This window comes from Salvelinus sp. IW2-2015, unplaced genomic scaffold, assembly GCF_002910315.2.
Source record: "Salvelinus sp. IW2-2015 unplaced genomic scaffold, ASM291031v2 Un_scaffold16323, whole genome shotgun sequence".
Taxonomy (NCBI): domain Eukaryota; kingdom Metazoa; phylum Chordata; class Actinopteri; order Salmoniformes; family Salmonidae; genus Salvelinus; species Salvelinus sp. IW2-2015.
The window spans coordinates 1,367,132-1,374,554 of NW_019957534.1; the positions used below are offsets into that span (position 1 = coordinate 1,367,132).

Consider the following 7,423-nt stretch of genomic DNA (forward strand, 5'->3'; position numbering starts at 1 on the left):
AGTCACTTCACTGCTACTACGGTGACCATTGGACTGGAGGTCCAGTTGAAGAACATCCGTGGTATTAACCAGTAACTAGAGAAGAGAAGCATAAGGTTTTGTACGTGGTGTGTGTGTGCGTTTGCATGTGTGTTTCTGTGTGTGTCTTACTGTCAAAAGCCATCTCCAGTTGCACGCGTCTTGTAGGTCCAGACAACGTAGAGTTGTTCAACACCAAACAGTTGTTTCTCAACAGAGACAAGAAACTATCAAAGCCTGGTAGAGTCTGGAGAGGAAAATGAACATAAACAACATTTCAAGAAGAAAGGAAAAATACCCTTTTCTCAATTAATAATTCTAAAGTAAAGCTTTAACCGTCCGGGCTGTGTTTCATACTGCGTCACAATTAAGCGTCTAAAGTAAAAATCATGAGACAATTACTCCAAACCCTTCTACAGTACACTATGTACAGAAATAAAACCTGACACTATAATGATCACAATCAAATTGTCCAAATCAAAATTTTATTAGTCACATACACCATGAGTTAGCAGATTGTTAATGCGAAACAGATTTCGTTTTTCCGAAAAGTGCGTAGCCCGACCTAATGCATTATTGCTTCTAAGTTTTCCCGACAATTGCCTAGTAAAAACCAACAAGTAATCTGTCACTAACCCTTCACTAACAAAATCCAACTTAACTACCCTTAACAACACACAAGTGTAGGGATTAAGAAATATGTACAAAAGAGTATTGAATGCAGTGGTAGTTCACCAGAACGCATTGGCAAGATGCAGTATGATGGTTTACTAGAGTACCCCCGGTAATACCATATCGAGAATAGTTACCCTGTAGGTGTACTTGTAGTACAATAGATTAAATGGCGCCATAGCGATGTTAATCATGCATACTGGAGTGTACATGGAACCGAAAGATGCGCCCAAATGCCATAGATGATAGTAGAGTACCAGATAAATAACGTCATACCATATGTCAAGACCAATGTGCGAGTCGGTAATGAGGTATTAAACCATATATTTATATTATTTGTCATTGTTAAAGTGCGTCTCTCACAATAAGTGGGACCCATTTTAACCATTTAAATTAGCCCATCCAAATCTCACTCCACTTTTTGTAAAGTGGCTGTGAGTCAGCTTCACTCATTGTTGGCCTATCTGGCCCCGCCTAAATGTAAGCTATGGTGCGCTGTTTAATACCCAGTCTGATGGCGCGGTTTTGAGATAGAAACGTAATGTAACACCCTCGAAGATATATCCACACCTACTTTAAGCGGCCCCCTGCCTTTTGAATGGCACCATCTGGTGAACCTGACCTCCGTTCCTGGATGATAGCCACAGAGATCACAACATCAATCTTCGCTTTTCAAGGCACGTTGGACAGGCCCAGTTGGCTTGCGGTTTGTTGCCTTTTAGCAATGAGCGTTTTAGTCGCCGGTCCAAGAGATGGTTGTAGTCACTCGGTGGTTCGATAAGCCTATGTAGGTTTGTGTGCTGAGAGACAGATAGTGTTGCCCCACATGCGGTTGACGCTGAGGTCTTGAAAGTCTAGTTGCTGACAACCCTCTGGAGAGCCTACGTGGGTGACAGGCAGGTGCCATTACCACATTTTTCCACAAGATTGAGAATACAGACTTCCGACCGAGTTGCGTCCTCTCGAGTGATGCATACTGTTAGAAGTCTTTGATGCGGGACAATGATCGCCGAATTTTCATAAGCCTCCCTTGAGGGTTAAGAAATGCGCTTTGCTGCGCCTTCTCACAATCCCGCTTGTTCTAGGTAGTTGTGTGAACCAATTCATTTGGAGTTCCGTGATGAATACTATATACACCCGAGCCAACTAAGCTTTGTTAAAACGTTCCACCGTATCTTCTTCATCTTATCTGCATCCCTACAAATGTGAATTTTAGGGAGTGCTTCCGTTCTGGTCCGAAGTCCTGTAGCTAGGTACGCAATCACACATCATCTCCTTTTGGTTTAATGTTGGACTGTTGCCTCTATGTATTGAGGTAATTCACTGACACCCAACCAACTTCCCGATAAGCCCGCTTAATACCTTTACCTCCCCGGTAGTACGGTCCCAGAGAGCCTCTACTTGCGTTCATGGTGTGGGAAGTTCAAAGTTCCGTGACTCACCTTGTTTAGGGCAGTCCGCCAAAACCATGGGATGAGAGGAGCGTCAGGCCCACCGTAGTCCCTGTAATTAGAGTGGGAGAACCAGGGAAACCAGTAGAATGGCCGAAGCCTCATAGATGGCCCACACTGGTGGTGCTTTGCCGCAAGAGAATTCGAAGGCTACCAGTAGAGGTGTCAGTTCAAGCCACCAGCAGTTCGTGATAGCTGTTATGGGTAGAACGCCTTACTTCTCTCTACCAAGACCTACTATCCTAGGTGGGCCCGGGCCCGCCCTCTCAGAAAGTCAAGACCCTGGCAACATATCAATATGGTCACACCTTGGCACGTTGGCTAACTATAGGCTTTGTGAAAGTATGTTACTTAGGGCAATCGGATGAGCGTGGCGCGTGACGATCGAGTGGGTGGTTTCGAAGGTTACGCCAAGGTTCACAGTGTGGTTAGTAGTGATCAAAATGCCGTTGTGTAACGATACATCTCCGAGCCTTGACTCAATGACCGAGTACACACCAGGCACAATACGCCTGCACTTAGAGCGCGGCTGCGCACATTCAGATCCGCTTCGTGTGTTCTCAAGAGAAATAAGCGCATGTGAGTGCATATATACAACAGTAACGACCTGCAGAGTGTTCATCTAGTGCCCCGCTGGTGGCAGTTGCCTGTCGTGTGGAACCTCGACTGGAAATGGCTTCGATCACATTGCCGTTGCTGATAAGGGTCCAACAATAAGTGTGGAGAGGGGGCTTAGGGGCCTAGATAGGTGGAAAGCCAGGGCATATATGGGTTCCCATTCTGGACTGAGTGCCCGTCTGAACAGTTCACTTCAAGTGGAGGAAGGGGAATAGGAGGTGCCCTCCGTAGCGTGTGCATACAGCTTTGCCCGCGTGGGACGGCGAGGACGAGTGCCGCCAGGGTACGCACTAATTATGGGACCAGGACAAACCTGCCGTGTCTGGGTCAAAACCCATAAACACAACCGATGGCCATCTTGTACAACCAGGATTTAGCACTCTTCATCTACTCTAAGAATTCACATGCAGCCTTGACCATTTTATTTATTTTAATAACCCTGTTATGTGGGCTCTTAAGCATCTGGTAAGTTGAGGCACTGATGAACACACACCATTCTTCTCTACTCAGACATAACCCTTCCGAAACAGCGCCTCCCACATCCGTTGACTTGGATGTAATAGTTTGCTAAGGGGAGGGTGAGTGGCATGAGCAATTGGGAAAGCTGGGGATGATTTAGTGGGTGTGCCGCCCACTGGTTTTCATGGACTCTGCGTATGAGCGGTCAGTATTAGTGAAAATTACAACAACAACCAAGTGGCATAATACTGGACAAATGCAGCGTTGAGTGGATATACCACTATTCTTATCTYTACTAATTACAGACCACGTTTATGAGACTAAAATGACTTAACTATGTTGMCATAKAGATMAGASCTCATMTGTTACACTCCAGAACTGATAAGAGTTCTATACATGAGATMTTGTATATCTATTAACATAAAGTTCTGTTCTTATATTTTTGTTTGTTTGATACATTTTTATAATACTTAATTAAATAAAAAATGCTGCCATTTGGATGTCCTTGCAAGCYAAGAGACAATRTTACAAATTAATTCCAAGTAAAGCTTTTCTTAGAACACAACTAGTTCAAATCCATGTCTTATTTTCTATGTAGCTGTACATCCTGTTGCCGCCGGTGTCCTCCACGACGTTTGCGGCTGACAAAGCGACACCAGAGGGTTGTGATCAGGGACAGGACCACACAGGTCAGTGCCACAAAAACACCCACCCACATCACCAACGACAGCTGCCCGCTTCCCTGCCGAAGAGGAATAACAAGCATCAGACACACACCATCTAGACAATACGAACATATCAAACACACAGCCGAGCCTCCAAAAGAACATCAGCACTTAAGCACTCAACAAGCATCAAACTCCCCTAAATAATGTGACAAATGAATCAAACACTTACACTTAGTAGTTTAAAACATGAACATTTCCAGATGAGCCAAAGATAGACTCTGACACAGATATCTGGGAATATATTTTCTCCCCCTTCAGATGTGCTACACTAGCTACAGTAGGTTTCCATCCATTTGGCGACAGATTTACATGGGAATACTCTAAAATCAGCATTAAAACAATATGTGCATTTTMCCACCAGAGAGGTGTTTTCATCAAATTGACTTGTTGCGAATAAAAGGCTGTGCTTGATGACATATGTTGTATGAGAATACATCCCACATTTGCGGCTAAATTGTCCATGTACCGAATAAAAAATAAAGTTAAATGGGTTTAGAGGCATTTTCAACTCTGAGGGTTTCTCCACAATATTTTTTTGCACTTTATAGCAAATGTGCCACTCCGGTATTGGAACGTGCCTTAAACCCACAGGCTATTTGAAAGCAGCATCAAGCTCATCACCATGCACATGGTGGACAGGGTGTCTCTATACGGAGTTGAGGTTCGCCGTCCTCGTTCGGGCAGGGCACTAAGGCCACCCTCTGGCACAACACAGTACAACAGGTCAACCATCGCACCGGACGCATAGTTACGCTTCATCTCGGGGCCTCCTACTCGAAGGCCGCAGGAGGGCCCTGTTGTGGCAGGAAGAGGCATAAGGGAGCGGGCTCAGCATTCTAGAGGTTTCAGAGCTAGAAGGAGTGAGGTGCAGCCGGGGTGAAGGGTTCGTAGCGGCGACACTACGGCTGCTAATGATCTATGCGTAGCCATCTTCCACCTTGGTTGTACAATGCACAAAGTTCGCACTCGCCAGGGGAAGGGTTCAACACATAAGAGATCTTTACATTCAATGCTTTGAGGACCATAATAAAAGCTATGCATCCAGACGAAGGTCGGTACCAGTGGGAGGACCACAGCACGGTTCTAGTCGTATAAGGATGACGCGCAGGTTTATGTCTGTACTCGGATTAGTACAGGTGATCATGCATGTATACTATCCAATACTAACTTTGTGTGGCTTATATAAGAGTGTACTTTTCTCATCTGGGGAGACAATTTCTTGCGACATAAATATTTTTTTACACGGATCACAAAGATCACTTGGGTCCAGCAGAATTCATTTATTGTTTCTGTAAGACATTGAAGAGACTAATAATCACGCCAGAGACGATAGGCGTTGGGTGTATCATTCACGGATTCACGTGGTGCATGGGCAATGTTGAAATTAATGTTAAGAGATAAGACGTATTCAAATTGTTATTTGCACACAAGCGAAGAATGAAGTAAAGAGGTTGGGGATGGAAAACTGGTTAGTTTTCTCTTTACCTTTCTCTGATGGATTCCCTTCAGCAGAGTAGCTGAGATGGTGTCAGGTAGCACCGTTGGCTGTGCGGAGTTCATTGTCATCTGTCGTTGTGTTGTATAGGTTGTGACTTCCTACTAGGAAGTGCAAACCCCGCACCAGAACCACATGCGACCCCGATCGCCTCAGATGTTTCTCTCATTACCAAAACGCTGCACAAAATAAACAGGGGGTCAACGCGTTACTTGAGGGACTGAGGGACCTCAGAGGGTATTATTGGCGGCTTGGGCTTCATTCCATTTAGAGTCTAGGTGAAGAATTTGGTCCTGAAGGGAACGTGGACTTAATGGAAAAATATATCAATGGGAAAAACTATGGTCGTACTCCCGTCAGGAGTGATAATAAATTATGAGACAGCAAATGTCTACTGCAGGGGGTGATTGGTAGAGAATGGAATTTAACCGGTTGAGGTGCTGGTTGTAGAGTTCGCGGGGTGTGCTTAACTCGGTCCGTCACAACTTGACATGGAGGCTGGTCGCTCTGGATGGGAGAAGGGGCCGTGCGCTGGCTTCTTCAGGACATTCCAGTCAGTTATAGGGCGGTAGACCGGTACACTGCACACCGTTCGAAACACCGCTACACACATAAGCCAACGCAAGCAAGATAAAGACATAGGGCCAGGCTGATAAAGAAGACACGCGTTACGAATCCACAAATCAATGGTGTGCTCCGCTTGGATGTATACGCTTATAGGGCAGACATTTTGATTAGGGGTCACACGCTGATTTGACCTCGGCTCGTGCTGGCTACCTCTTGGGAGGGACTAATTAGGATGGTACTTCTGCGGTTGGGAATTTCTCGCGCGAGCCATCTCTTGACATCCACAAACACCTGACAAGTCTACCAAGTTGTAGAGACATCAAGGGGCCTTTCAAGTGTGGTTCATTCTCAGGGTCAGAAGCGGGACTTGGTTCCCAATTAGGGAGGTTGGGAGAACACAGATCTTGGTCTATCTCCTCACGCAAAATCAGAACACAAGTACCTGGAAAACATTCCAGAGTAATATAACATTTAATATATGCCAATACATTGGACCCAAAATGTTGGCTAATAGGATGCCAACAACGATCTAGATAAGTGAGTTGTAGTGGGGTTCACTTTGTAGATGTCTGTGGCCGTGGTATGTTGTGGAGCCCGTGGTGAGAAGTGACCAATTTTGCTGGTGGCCGTTCTTCTTTTCCTCTTGGCTTGCGCTGCTTTCGTTCTTATTTTAGCTCACTGAACTTCAACATGGTGTTTCTTCGCTGTGTTTTAATCCTCAACCTGGAAACGAAGGCGACAGAGACAGAGAAATGTAGTAACATTGATTTACGTGACTCAAATAACATAACTTGACTACATTGTTTTGACTGTTTGACTGCATTGAGTTTAATAGGATTAATAAAACACTGACCTTCTTTGGTTCGACCGTAATGAGAGAAATAGATGGTAGGCAAACCGTTTGCCTTCCTCGCTCCTCACCCTTGTCTTCCTGCCTCCTCCTGTCCCTGGTGTGTACGCGTTAACTTGCCACTGTTGTGAGGCACAGTCATCTTGCCTTCACGTCCCCCCTCGTCATGTCCGTTGACGGCGATGATGGCGCCACCCCATCTCCCTCCTTTCTTCCTCAGAGGAAGTAGGATGTTGTGTCTCAATTGCCGTTGGTGTGCTCGCAATTCCAAAGTGTCTGAAAACAAATCAAAAAGCAATTGCATCATGAAGAAATCTAATCTTTTCACCTTTTGCAATTGACACGGTGGTGAAGGTGGGGAAGCGGTGGCGCTGAAATCACTTCTCAATGTGAAGAGTCGCATGTGTTCTGTGTCGCGTGAGAGTGTGTACGTGTGCAACCTCTACCGGTCATGCTCCTCCTCAAGCTTTCTCCTTTGCTTCCAGCTCATCCAGTCCTGGCCCAACAGCTCCTCCTCAAGACAGCACTCCTCTCGCTACTCCCTCCATCTCCCTCTCCACCCACC

The 7,423-nt window shown here is 45.6% G+C and overlaps 1 long non-coding RNA gene across 1 annotated transcript; it reads right to left on the reverse strand.

Moving 5' to 3' along the window:
- Positions 1-3,696: 3,696 nt before the first annotated feature.
- Positions 3,697-5,485, reverse strand: LOC139027425 (uncharacterized). Its single transcript, XR_011479504.1, has 2 exons — positions 5,432-5,485; positions 3,697-3,960 (listed from the first exon to the last, which is right to left on the reverse strand). It is a non-coding gene; the product is annotated as an uncharacterized lncRNA (long non-coding RNA).
- Between the last annotated feature and the right edge of the window lie 1,938 nt (positions 5,486-7,423).